The sequence below is a fragment of the Mirounga angustirostris genome, unplaced genomic scaffold (genome assembly GCF_029215605.1).
Source record: "Mirounga angustirostris isolate CCGP_5_RB_7025 unplaced genomic scaffold, mMirAng1.0.hap1 SCAF_3, whole genome shotgun sequence".
NCBI classification, from domain to species: Eukaryota; Metazoa; Chordata; class Mammalia; order Carnivora; family Phocidae; genus Mirounga; species Mirounga angustirostris.
Window position 1 is genome coordinate 24,189,322 of NW_026991711.1, and position 15,301 is coordinate 24,204,622.

General features: G+C 34.1%; 1 pseudogene; it reads left to right on the forward strand.

The window, feature by feature from the left end:
• Nucleotides 1–258: 258 nt before the first annotated feature.
• On the forward strand, nt 259–630 carry LOC123839256 (large ribosomal subunit protein eL33-like; annotated as a pseudogene).
• Nucleotides 631–15,301: the final 14,671 nt, after the last annotated feature.

Here is a 15,301-nt window from a genome sequence, read left to right on the forward strand (position 1 = left end):
CTGTTTTGATTACTACAGCTTTGTAGTGTATCTTGAAATCTGGGGCTGTGATACTCACATCTTTGCTCTTCTTCCTGAAGATTGATTTGTCTATTTGAGGTCTTTTGTGGTTCCATACAACTTTTAGGATTATTTGTTCTAGTCCTGTGGAAAATGTTGATATTGTGATAGGGATTGCACTAAATTTGTAGAATGCTCTTTTTCTGCCATCTTGGAGTTTGTGGAGTCCTGCTGGGAACAGGAATCCTATAATGCCAAATAATGTCTGGAAGGCTGTGGTCCAAGGCCATTTTTGCTGGCTATAAGCGCGGTCTCTGGAACCAGAGGCAGCACAGAAATCTTCTTAAAATCGAAGGTGTTTATGCTTGAGACGAAACGGAATTCTATCTAGGCAAGAGATGTGCTTATGTGTACAAAGCAAAGAACAACACAGTGACTCCTGGTGGCAAGCCAAACCAAACCAGAGTAATCTAGGGAAAAATAACTCGTGCTCATGGAAACAGTGGCATGGTTCGTGCCAAATTCCGAAGCAACCTTCCTGCTAAACCCATTGGCCACAGAATCTGTGTGATGCTGTACCCCTCAAGGATTTTTTATTGTTATGTTAATCACCATACATTACATCATTAGTTTTTGATGTAGTGTTCCATGATTCATTGTTTGTGTAAAACACCCAGTGCTCCATGCAGAATGTGCCCTCCTTAATACCCATCACCAGGCTAACCCATCCTCCCACCACCCCCAGAACCCTCAGTTTGTTTTTCAGAGTCCATCGTCTCTCATGGTTCGTCTCCCCCTCCGATTTCCTCCCCTTCATTCTTCCCCTCCTGCTATCTTCTTCTTCTTTTTTTTTTTTTAACATATATTGTATTATTTGTTTCAGAGGTACCGATCTGTGATTCAACAGTCTCACACAATTCACAGCACTCACCACAAGGATTTAAATTTAATGAAAAGTAAATAAAGGTGTAGATTTGTTCTCTTGTTAAAAAAAAAAAAATCTGTAGAATGCTTTAGGTAGGATGAGAATTTTAACAATATCCATTCTTCCAATCTAAGAACATGGAATATCTTTCCATTTTTTGTTATCATCTTCAATTTTTTCCATCAGTGTTTTATAAATTTTAGAGTACAGGTGAACTCCTTGGTTAAGTTTATTCCTATTTTTTGGCACAATTATAAATGAGATTGCTTTCTTAATTTCTCTTTTCTACTCCTTCATTATTAGTGTATAGAAGTGGAACAGATTTTTTTTTTTAATTTTTTAAATTTAATTAATTAACATATTATGTATTATTAGTTAGCGAGGCAGAGTTCAGTGATTCATCAGTTCTATATATTACATCACATGCCCTCCTTAATGCCCATCACCAAGTTACACCATCTCCCCATCTCCCTCCCCTCCAGCAACCCTCAGTTTGTTTCCTATAGTTAAGAGTCTCTCATGGTTTGTCTCCCTCTCTGATTTAATCTTGCTTTATTTTTCCCTCCCTTCCTCTATGCTCCTCTATTTTGTTTCTTAAATTCCACATATGAGTGAAATCATATGATAATTGTCTTTCTGTGATTGACTTATTTTACTTGGCATAATACCCTCTAGTTCCACCCAAATCGTTGAAAATGGGAAGATTTTTTTTTTTTTTTGATGGCTGGGTAATATTTCATTATATATATATATATCACATTTTCCCTATCCGTTCATCTGTCAATGGACATCTGGGCTTTTTCCATAGTTTGGCTATTGTGGGCATTACTGTTATAAACATTGGGGTGCAGGTACCCCTTTGAATCACTACATTTGTAACTATGGGGTAAATACCTAGTAGTGCAATTGCTGGGTCATAGAGTAGCTCTATTTTTAACTTTATGAGGAACCTCCATACTGTTTTCCAGAGTGACTGCACCATCTTGCATTCATCCACCAACAGTGTAAGAGGGATCCCCTTTCTCCACATCTTCGCCCATTTTTGTTGTTTCCTGATTTGTTAATTTTAGCCATTCTGACTGGTGTGAGGTGGTAACTCATTGTGGTTTTGATTTGTATTTCCCTGATGCTGAGTGATGTGGAGCATTTTTTTCATGTGTCTATTGGCAATTTGTATGTCTTCTTTGGAGAAATATCTGTTCATGTCATCTGTCCATTTCTTGACTGGATTATTTGGTCTTTGGGTATTGAGTTTGATAAGTTCTTTATAAATTTTAGATACCACCCTTTATCTGATAAAACATTTGCAAATATCTTCTCCCATTCTGTAGTTTGCCCTTTGGTTTTGCCAACTGTTTCCTTTGTTGTGCAAAAGCTTTTTATCTTGATGACCTCCCAATAGTTTATTTTTGCCTTTGTTTTCCTTGACTTTGAAGATGTGTCTAGCCAGAAATTGCTGTGGCTGAGGTCAAAGAGGTTGCTGCCTGTGTTCTTCTCTAAGATTTTGATGAATTCCTGTCTCACATTTAGGTCTTTCATCCATTTTGAGTTTATGTTTGTGTGTGGTGTAAGAAAATGGTCCAGTTTCATTCTTCTGCATGTGGCTGTCCAATTTTCCCGACACCGTCTGGCTGAGGGTTTATCAATTTTGTTTATTTTTTCAAAGAACCAGCTTCTGGTTTCAGTGATCTTTCCTATCGTTTTGTTTTTTTAGTCTCCACTTCATTTATTTCTGTTCTAATTTTTATTATTTCCTTCCTTCTACTACTGGCTTTGGGTATTGTTTATTTTTCTTTTTCTAGTTCCTTTATGTGTAAGGTTAGATTGTTTATTTGAATTTTTTCTTTCTTGAGTTAAGCTTGTATTACCATAAACTTCTCTCTTAGAACAACTTTTGCTACATCCCAAAGATTTTGGACTGTTGTGTTTTTATTTTCACTTGTCTCCATGTATTCTTTTAAATTTCCTTTTGATTTCTTGGTTGACCCATTTGTTGTTTAGTAGCATGTTATTTAGCTTCTATGTATTTGCATTCTTTCCAGGTTTTTTTCTTATGATTGATCTCTATTTTTTATGCTACTGTAGTTGGAAAAAAAGTGTGGCATGATTTTTTTTTTAATTTATTGAGATTTGTTTTGTGGCCTAACATGTGATGTATACAGCAGAGTGTTTCATGTGCACCTGAAAAAAATTTGTATTCCACTATTGACAGAACGTTCTGTATATATGCTTGGTCCATCTGGTCTAATGTGTCATTCAAAGTAACTGTTTCCTTGTAGATTTTCTGTCTGAAAGATCTATATATTGATGTAAGAGAGATGTTAAAGTATCCCACTATTATTGTATTACTGTTAGTTTCTTCCTCTGTGTCTGTTAACAGTTGCTTTATGTATTTAGGTGCTCCCATATTGGGTGAATAGAATTTACAATTGTTATATCCTCTTCTTGGATTGTTCCCCTTATCAGTATGTAGTGTCCTTCTTTCTCTCTTGTTACAGATTTTGTTTTCAAGTCTATTTTGTCCAATATAAGTATTGCTACCCCAGCTTTCTTTTCACTTTCATTTGCATGGTACATGTTTTTTCATCCCTTTCAATCTGCATGTGTGATTAGATTTTTTAACATCTTCAAGTGTTTTTAATCTCTATGAGCAAGTATTTCTTTTAAATTCAGAGACTTTATAATCCAAATTACTTTTTGTTTCAAGAAAGAAGCAAAGATATATCCAATTTGTTTGTTTAGAAGATATGTTGTACTCTGTTTGTTTAGAAGATATGTTGTACTCATACAATAGAGGAAATCTCATTAAAATTTCCAAGAATTTAGGTAAACTTACAGGAGTTTATTGATGGGTTACCCCTACTTTATTGTATGATGTTATCTATAATACATTTCTAGTCATATTGTGGATGGGGTCAGGGTTAACTTTAACACATATTATCAAATGGTGGTTAACATATGAAGATTTTCCTCCATATTGATTTGACTCATTTGTGTACATTTTATGAAAATTCCCCAATACCTTAAAAACAAGGAGAAATTTCATATCTTAGATTTCACATCAGGATTATAAGGAGGTATAAAGCTAAAGATAAGCCAGAAGTCATTCCTCTCATTCCATGTCCATTCACATTCCAACAGTTAATGTTCATTTATATGTGAAAACAATTAAAGTTCTTTGTAATTAATCTAATATCAGTATTTGCTTATATTTTCTATTCCTATAGTACAAATAACAAATTTATATGTACAAATAATCTCCAAATGTTTTAAAATGTCTTCCGCTGATACAAAAGAACCAGCACAACTATAAATAGGACATTATAAAAAGCTAAGTACTTTACTGTTGTAAGGAGATTTTTAATTATGATGTCATGGGAAAAACTAACAAAATTGAATACCGATCACAAGATAAAAAAGCACTGAGTATTCTATCAATAATTGGGAACAATTTTAAATGTCATTTGTATCCCAGATGCCTAGAGATCTGAGAATCATCAAGACAAACAAGTATAAAAAGATAATCAGATTTTATGATTGCCACTACTTCAAAGAGTGGTATTTTCTGCCATCTAATAGAAACCAAATGATTGTAAAAACTAACTTTTCAGTGCTTTTATTTGTAATGAGGGCAATGAGAAACAGACTAGTTCTGTGAAACTGCCAATTATTGAACTGGGTAAAATTTAAGGAGAATTGGTTTGGGCACAAGGACATTGTATCAGGATTTGGACAGATTTAAGTTGAGATGCTTATTAGATATCAAAATACAGATCTAGTAAGCATTTTGATAAATGAGTCTGGAATTCAAGGGAAAAGTTCAGTAAAAAATAATGGAGAATTGTTAATTTATGCACAGTGTTTAAAGCCTTGAGATTGGATGAGATAGAAAAGAGGAAAGGGCCTAGAACGGTGCTCTAAGAGACTCTAACATTTAGAGATCATGGATATGAGGAGAATCTAGCAAAGGAAATGGAAGAAGTAACCAGTGAGGTAGGAAAAATTGAGTATAATGTCCTAGAAACTAGGATAAACATATGGCTTCAGGAAGGAAAGTGTAGCTAATTGTATCAAATACTATTCAGAGGTGAAGTTATATGAGAAATCAGAAATTATCCATTAGATGTAATAATTTCCAGGTGATTGTTATCCTTGACAAAATCTCATTCAATCAACTTTGTGAAAATGGCTCATTGGAGTCATTCCAAAAAGAAAAATAGGAGAAAAATAATTATATGACTTCTCTTTCAAAGATTTTCTTATTAGGAAGTACAGAGAAATAGCTTATTTGCTAAAGAGGACTCTGTTATTGAGATGGTCTTATTTATGTTTTAAGGTAGATAAATTATAGCCTAAAGATGCTGTAGATAATGAGGCAAATGCTGAAACAATGCCTGTGAAATTTTCAGTTCATTTCCTTTACAATCATTCAAAAATCTTAACAATTTGGTTTTTTATTCTTTTGTAAGTATAAAGTTTTGAAAAGTTTTGAAGATGGATAAAGCTGACCCTTAGAGAAATAAAAACTTCCCCCAAATGGTACAAAATGGACAAATGATAAAGTTGAGAGAATAGAAAGAATATATCAGTAGCTTAGAAAATTGAAAAAAGATAGTTCTCTTTGTGTATGTGTATGTCTGTGCATGTGTGCATATATGTGTGTGCTTGTGTGCACATAAGAGAGAGACTAAAGGGTATGACTGGAGTCATTAGTAATTAAAATCAAAACAGTGACTATCATTAAATGTAGTCTGCGCAATTGGATATACAGTTGAATATAAATGAGATTAAATCACTGCCTTGTACAATATTTTTAAAAAAAGAAAAATACTAGTTAGATTAAAATTATTTTCAGATTTTGGGGGCACCGGGGTGGCTCAGTCAGTTAAGCCTCTGCCTTCAGCTCAAGTTGTGATCTCAAGGGCCTGGGATCAGACCTGCACTGGGCTCCCTGCTCAGCAGGAAGTGTGCTTCTCCCTCTCCTTCTGCCCCTCCCCCTCAGTTCATGTTCTCTCTCTCTCAAGTAAATAAATAAAAAATCTTTAAAAAAATTATTTTTAGATTTTTAAATTTTTTGCAAAATTTAAAATGTAAATTTTTGTCTAGTGAAATACTTTATTAAAATATTTTTAATTCATATTTCCTTAATGCTTAGGGAAATTTTGCATCCTTTTTATGCCTTTTCTTTTTTTTTTTAAGATTTTTTTTTTTAATTTATTTATTTGAGAGAGAGAATGAGAGAGAGCACATGAGAGGAGGGAGGGTCAGAGGGAGAAGCAGACCCCCTGCTGAGCAAGGAGCCCAACATGGGACTCGATCCCAGGACTCCGGGACCATGACCTGAGCTGAAGGCAGTCGCTTAACCAACTGAGCCACCCAGGCGCCCGCCTTTTCTTTTTTTTAAGAGAGACAGAGAGTGCGTGCATGTGAATAGGTGCAGAGGGAGAGGGAGAGAGAATCTTAAGCAACTCCACGCTCAGAACAGAGGCCCAGGCATGGCTCATTCTCAGGACCCTGAGATGATGACCCTGAGATCACGACCCTGAAATTAAGAGTAGGTCACTTAACCAACTGAGCCCCCAAGCACCCCTGCATCCATTTTGTGTCTTATAATTTGTGAGTTCTTTACAGACTTCTTTGTTAGTCATATGGATTGCAAATGCCTTTTGTTTCCCACAATATATAGCTTGTCTTTTTACTTTGTTTAAACTTTTAGAGTTTATTTATTTTAATGTGGTCAAATTAATTAATCTCACTTTATGCCTTATGCTTTTTCAGTCTTGTTTAAGAAATAACATGCTGCTGTAATTTCCTGAAGATATTTCAATCTATTTTTTTAAGATAAATTGCTTAGCATTATGCTTGTGTCATTTATATTTTAATCTATTTTAGAATCAGCTTTTCTGATACTCGTAATACTCAAATGGCTGGCTTTCCCCTAAGTATTATTTTTTCTCTATATCATAAGTACTTTCCATATTTACATAAATGTTATTATTAAATTTAAAGAAAAGTTTTACTCATAGAATGAAGAAAAAATATTTCAATTAAATATTTATTTAAAAGGTTTTCTCTATTACTACTTATAATCAAAATTAAGAACATGATGTCTCTCTTCATAAAATTAAAGACACATACACACGCATAATCTGTATATCAAAAAAATCCATAATCTGTATATCAAAAAAATCCATCCCTTCATAAAATTAAAGACACATACACACGCATAATCTGTATATCAAAAAAATCCATCCCTTTAGGTAATTTATATGCAAATACTGTTTTTGTGTATTATAAAATATGTATTTCAACACTCCATGAAATGCATAAACAAAGCCACACAAGGGCAGAGTTTCTCAACTACATTTGGGTAAGTAAAGAAAATCTTTCTTCACAAATGAACCCATCTTTTTATTCTCCAGAAATTAATAGAAAGTCAAGTGCTCATTTTATATTAAAAATTGACCTTAGTATTCTTATCATGAGATAAATCAACAACCCATGTAGCTCCTTAATATGGCTTTTCAGTATTTAATATAATCAATTCTAGGGGATGAAGATTTTGTGCTTCTAGAAAATAAATTTTAAACAACAGTAAGGTCAAATTTCAGATTTTTAAGATGTTTTAGACATCATTGAGTAGGGTGTGATCATCTTGTTTAGTGAGTTCCAGAGAAAGTAAATAAGGTCTTCAAAAGGGTCACAAATAACTTTATTGGTAGAATTGGAATTCTGATTTTATCTTTGTAATGGAATGCTTTGAGTACTACATAATTCCAACTTTAAGTTGATTGATTAATTTTAATCAATCAAAAATTTTTATGATAATGTGTGACATCGTCTAAACGTTTTAAATGTGAACTTTATGAAAAAGAAGAGAATGTAGGAGACTGGATATTTTTGAAGGCAGCAATAATGTAATCATAACAATAACAACAATTCTAACCATGATGAAAATTTGGGAGAAATATTTCAAAGTAATTGAGACTTATATAATTGTATTGCATGCATGCATATGGAATAAATCTGAAGTCATTGCTCTGATTGAGGATTATCTTGCATGTATTAAAGTTCCAAATAATATCTGCAGAAATTAAAATAATTATTTTCCTTGTCTACCACCTCAAATTGTGATTCACAATTTAATCATTAGCACCAATTTATATTTAGAGACTTTCAACAGTACAGCATTTGCATCACAATCTGTTTTTTAATTTTTTTAATACAGTGTCACTTCAAGATAACTGCAGTGTAATGCTAGTTTGGTAATCAAAATTGTAAATATGGCAGATAAGGATAACATTGGTGTACATCTGGCAGTTCAATTGATGGTTTGCAATAGGGAGACTGCAATTAAAAGCAATGTACCGATATCAATATCTGCAAGGCAGAGATTTTTCTAATAAATGGGGTAGTAAAACATAAGAGAAAACAGATATCCCTTCCTGCGATCTAATATTGAATATTAGATCAATGGTACCATCTTCCATTGCAATCATCCCAAATTCTAAAATGTGAATTTCTTTCTTATGATTTACTTTAATCTGAAAATCAGAGATTTTATCACAAAATTTAATAAGTCCTCAAACTGACTCCTACTCTTTTCTGCATCTTCAGTCCATTAAATAATTATGTATATTTTGTATATGAATATGTGTGTATGTGTGTGTATATATATATATATTTGGAATTTTACAAAAATACTTACATGTACATATATCTAGATAATGTGTTATTCTTGCCTATATAACTATGACACTGTCATTTTTAACTGCCTATATGTTTAGCTCTAGCTAAAATCATGGTTGCCAAGGAAGACTATTTTTTGATTTGTGGTCAATGCTGCAGTTTGCAGAACCTGGCACTGTGACTGCCTGTTAAGCCCCAGGTCAGCTCAAAGCCAGAGTGGAACAAAGCTACGTCCTCTGTTCGTTGCACAGCAGGCTGATCCATCTAATGTTTTTGCTAGTTACAGCTTTGTTGGGTTGTTGAAGTTCTGTTTGGAACAAGCTTTGAAAACTTGTGTTTGCTTGGTGATTTATATCCTCACTTGGTTCAAAGAGCTGATTGGTTTCTATGGCATAGGCAGTACATTTTTATCCACAGAATCAGAATTGTCAATATGCTTGAGTGAAATGTTTTGATTGAACCAGTAAGAGCTTTAGAATGTAGCTGTGTTGGACATATTGATTCATATATACATGCTGTTTGTTGTAATATATCTCTTGTATTCTCCTCCTACATTGTTCACTTGTTCTGTAAATAAGGGAAGTCAGAAATAAGCATTCTTATTTTATTTATCAGAATTGAAATGAATTCCAGTGGCTGGAGTCATCAGCACTGTTGACAACTATTGGATCAGAAAGGTTCCTTTGTGTTGTGGACAAACCACATAACTTCTCTTTACCCAAGTTCTCAGTCGGCCAAATGGACGAAACACAATGTTAAAATTAAAGAACAATATCTTTAAAATGGGCGACACAGGGGCGCCTGGGTGGCTCAGTTGGTTAAGCGACTGCCTTCGGCTCAGGTCATAATCCTGGAGTCCCGGGATCGAGTCCCGCATCGGGCTCCCTGCTCGGCAGGGAGTCTGCTTCTCCCTCTGACCCTCCTCCCTCTCATGCTCTCTGTCTCTCATTCTCTCTCTCTCAAATAAATAAATAAATTCTTTGAAAGAATAAATAAATAAATAAAATGGGCGGCACAGAATTCTGATTCATTTTATCTAATAATTTCATTCATTTTGGTGGTTTCATAATCAGATTATAACTAAGTAGTAATGTGTTTGAAAGTACTCACTCCAAAAGTAAAAATTTGGATATACAAAAAGGATACATAAAATGATTAATGGGAGGTGATTATTTACTACCAGAGTTAGCTATATGATATATAGATATTTTTTTTGACTAGTGCTTTTAGGATATTGATTGGTTTATAAAATTAAAATTGTATAAAGTATAAAATTATTTTATTAAAATAGGTATAAACATCACTAACTTTTAGAAATAATGTACATATTATATTAATTTAATTTAGAATATCTTGACATAGTTTATTGAAACATTAGCAAATATATATGTTCCTGACATATGACATATTTATAAGGTGAAATTTAATTCTATAAATAGTTGCAAAATTTTGCTATAGTTGATTGCCACAGCCTGAGTAATACCATACAAAGTTTATGTGGGCAATATAAGATTTCATGAAGTGCACTGAGTTTATAAACACATTAAAATCTTTATTCTTGGTGCATGAATATTTTTTCTTCTCAAACTAAATATTTCAGCCCATTTTATAAAGACCTCTGCAATCTCAGTATTGTTACACATGATATAAGGTGATGAAAAACTAGGATAATTCAAAATCATCAAATATGATCAAAACATATATTGTGTCGTCTAGTCTACTGCCCAATGCTAAGGACTGTACACAACCAGTAAAGCCGAAACAGTCTACGTTCTAGTTCTCCCTTCTAGCCAACATATAGGAAACATATAGGTATAGGAAAATGTTAGAAAGCAAACACACAATCAATAATAAATGAATGCTATTCTCTTTTGAGTTTTCAGATACACCATTTGTAGGGCACTGATATCCTTAGTCATTTTAATTCAGGGTACTGATAGTACTGAGAAATGTGCACATCTTAGCTAGCTATGTTTACACATTTATTACAAGAGAGATTATTTTCAAAGTGAGTGACCGTTGGCATTGGTAGAATCTGTACCCACAAAACAACTTTCAATAACTAACACACACTAAAGTGGAATTAGACATTTGCCTGATGAGCAGGGATCAGATAATAGTTTGAACAATCAACAAGTTATCTATGCTCATAAATATATATATATATGCTCTTAGGAAGTAAGTTTCTATGTCAAAATCTAACAATATTCTCAGAACTGATAGAAAAGAACAATAATGCCAATTGTTTCACAGTTCACTTCTTTCTTGACTGCTCTAACTGCATTGAACCTTGTCAGCATTTCCAGAAGAGTTAAGTTGTTCTAAAATTATTGTCTGGTCCTTCTTCTCTAGCTAGAAAAGTAAAACATTGTAGTTAGAGAAAAGTAGAGGATTCAAACTGAAACAGGCCTTAAACAATACCTGTGTAACTGCAGCAATGTATAAATGAGAATTTGAAATAGAAAACCTTAAAGGAACTTCTTTGAAGTCATGTTGCTAGTTAGAAGGGGAGTAAAATCAAATTGTTTTTCACTTTAACTCACTATCAGCAAATGATACAGTGTGCTCTTTCTTATTCTTGGTTCACTAGTGGTAAGGATTACAAAATAAATTCTGAAATGGTTACACATTGACTTTGCAGGTTTTAACACTGATTTCTTGTTTTAAAGTCCATCCCAACCAAAGTTTTTATGAATTCCCATGGAGTGGATGGTTTTGTTTCATCAATTTTTTAAGGCATAAAATTTGTGTATGATATTTTATGTGTTTGTATATTTTCTTGTGGCATATTGATAGATTTGATAAAATTGTCAAAAGAAAAAAATGACCTATGGGCACTTGGGTGGCTCAGTCGTTAAGCGTCTGCCTTCGGCTCAGGTCATGATCCCAGGGTCCTGGGATTGAGCCCCATTTCAGGATCCCTGCTTGGCAGGAAGCCTGCTTCTCCCTCTTCCTCTCCCTCTCCCACTCCCCCTGCTTGTGTTCCCTCTCTTGCTGTGTCTCTCTCTGTCAAATAAATAAAATCTTAAAAAGAAAATTTTAAAAAATGACCTAAAAGGTTAAATTTCATAACCTCTTCAGTAAAACAAAGCACAAAGACACATAAAAAAGTTAATATGTATATATATAGGTAGACAGAATGATTAATATAAAAATTACCTGGTTTTTAATAAACATACATGGTAAGGTTATATATTTGGATTGTAATTGAAGATGTATTTTTTGTTACTTTATTTTTACGATTATAAGACCTTGATTATTTTTTTTTTAAATAACCAGGGGTTATAGTAAAATTACTTAGCTTATCATACAAGTTTCCACCGGAGTTGGCCCTTACCAACTGTTTATTTCCTGGGGCTGCTGTAACAAATCAGCACAAATTTGATGGCTTAAAATAACAAAAATATATTCTCTTATAGTTCCGGAAGCCAGAAGTCCAAAACTAGTTCCACTTGGCTGAAATCAAGGTGACAGCAGAGCTGTGCCCTACCCCCGCCCCCACAGACACTCTAGAGAATCCATTCCTTGCCTCTTTCAGCTTCTGGTAGCTATAACCATTCCTTGGCTTGTGGCTCCATCACCACAAATTCTGCCTTGGTGTCCACATTATCGTCTTCTCTGTGTGTCTCAATTTTTTTTCTCCGCCTCCCTCTTTTGTTGATACATATGACTGCATTTAGAGAACACCAAGATAATCTGGTAAAATCTCATCTCAAGATCTTTAACTTAATCATATCTGCAAAGACCTTTATGCCCATATAAGGTAAAATTTACAGATTTCAAGGACTAGGGCATGCATCTATTTTTGGGGTGTCATTATTAAGCCTACTAAACTGACTCTTCTTTGTTAGTATTTACTTTCCCACCAAGAGTACCTTACAGCTCAACTATAGACCAATTACAATTACACCAATTACAATTTTTCAACACATCAACCTCTCTCTCTCTTCAGTTCCTTTCACTTATTATTCCATTTGTCTTCAAGGCTCTTCCTCATGGCTCTTGACTTACTTCATTGTTTCATATCCTTCAATCTAATTCAGGTTAAAACAAACAATCAAACAAACAAAAAAACAAAACAACAGCAAAATATTCCTTGTGTAAATAGAGTTGACTTCATTAGTAGAAATGGTAATTTACTTTAAAACAGTGTTCTGTCACTAGGGAAATAAGCTGCATTGCAATGAGAATACTGGAATCACTAAGTTATCTATAAATCAGAATTGGATTTTCTGTTATTACAATTGGTATTGATAGCAAACTTTTCCAAAATTAAAATGAATAGTATAAAGAGAGTTTAAATATATTCTATTTTTAGATCATAACATTTTCTAGCTTATAAAAAGGCATTAATTCCTTATTAGAAAACTGACTATTTAAATTAAATGTGTGGGGTGCCTGGGTGGCTCAGTCATTAAGTGTCTGCCTTCAGCTCAGGTCATGATCCCAGGGTACTGGGATTGAGCTCCGCATTGGGCTCCCCGCTCCACGGGAAGCCTACTTCTCCCTTTCCCACTCCCCCTGCTTGTGTTCCCTCTCTCGCTGTATCTCTCTCTGTCAAATAAATAAATAAAATCTTTAAAAAATATAAAATGAAATGTATAATATGTTCTAAAGAGCAATATGCCTTTCCTACATTTTAGAAAAAAAAAGTTTCTACACATTCTTTAACATATGAAAAAGCAAAACCTCATAATGTCATTTTATAGCACTTCATTCTAAAACCTCATAGTACTGATCATATGTTTACTTAATTCAACTCATAATCAAGAAAATGTACTCTGGACTAAGTAGTAACCTGGGAAAGGAAGACAGAGAGCACAGTGAGACATAGCTCTTGTTCTTAAGGAAATTTTAACATAAGAAGGGACATAAATGAGTCAATGATAAGTAAGAGAATTGGGTAAGTGATACAGATGTTAAAATACACAATAGGAACACAGACTAGAAATGAAAGACGTGTGTGCATGCGCGCGCACCTGCATGCATATGGACACACCCATGGGATGCATGGTAAAGATTGGTGGGGAGCTGGAGAAGGACTGCAGCTTTTGGACCCACCTAAAAGGAGCAGTAGGGATCCACTAGGCAGTCTGAGTCAGAAAGAGATGACTTAGCAAAAAACACTAAGAAGTCAGACCAGCACAGAGATATGCAAGTAGTCCAGATTATTCAGAGCAAAGATTATCAAATTTGATTAATGTAAGAAACTGGCACAGGGACGCCTGGGTGGCTCAGTCGTTAAGCGTCTGCCTTCGGCTCAGGTCATGATCCCAGGGTCCTGGGATCGAGCCCCGCATCGGGCTCCCTGCTCCACGGGAAGCCTGCTTCTCCCTCTCCCACTCCCCCTGCTTGTGTTCCCTCTCTCGCTGTGTCTCTCTCTGTCAAATAAATAAATAAAACCTTAAAAAAAAAAAAAAAAGAAAAGAAAAGAAACAGGCATAAACAGAAATCTTGGGTGCCCGAGTGACTCAGTCAGTTGGGCGTCCAACTCTTGATTTCAGCTTGGGTCATGATCTCAGTTTCCTGGGATCAGGTGCTACATCAGACTCTGAGCTGCTGAGCATGGAACCTGCTTGAGATTCTCTCTCCCTCCCCCTATGCCTCTTCCCCCCATGTTCTCTCTCTTCAAGGAAAAAAAAAAAAAGAAATCTTACATAATTCCCATTGACATACTCTAAAGTGTATTGTTACTTAATATCTATAAATATGGAGCATCATTTTAAAACATCTTATGCATAAATTATTAAGAAAGTATAAAACTAATGCAAATTTATAAATTGTGTTTAATGAAAACTATAAAATTAATAGGAGTAAAATTAACATTTAATGTAGTGTCCTGCTAGCATTCAGTTCTATGTTAAATTTAAAGTATTTTAACTTTAATTTTACTAATACAGAAAATGTCTGTTCTCAGAAAGTAGAAATGCATGGAATAACTGCAAATTTATTTTTGGATAGATCAGGATAAGCAATCCTTCAATTTAATACAATTTCTGCTCAGTGATTATTACTTAAATGCCAATTTTAAAAAGATGCTATTTGAGGATAATATTTAAATTGTGGCAATATTTAACTTGACCTAAATGGTAAGTCAATGCAATTATTACTGAAACTGGAAAAAATGAGGTTATACCTTAGATTCATAGTTAGTAGCCACTGGAAATACCTGATTCACAGCATTTTGAAAATAACCAATTAATCACACCTCTCTCTCCTCAAATTTTAAGCCATAGGAGAAACTGATATACTAGTCAACAAGAGCTAAGAATACCCTCTTTATTATCAATAACAAAAAGACATTGGAAAACATGGTTTGGCCCTGAGTCCAAATTTGCTGCCTTACTAGTATTATATCCCCATAAGCTTAGACACTGAACAGCATATGAAGATTGTACAGCTAACAGTTAGAATCAGCCAGTACTAAAGCATATTTTGGTCTATAGCACAGGCCAACCAGCACACAGAGTAAGAATGAAAAGCCACTCAAGAATAGTAATTTATGAATCAATAGAACACATCATGTTAACAGAATAGAAAGCAAAACCCATGTGGCCATCTCAATAGGCACAGAAAAACTATTTGGTAAAGTCCAATAACTTTTCCTGATAAAATGATTAAAAAAAAAACAACACTCAACAAACTAAGAATAAAATGGAATTTGCTCATACTGAGAAAGAACATCTC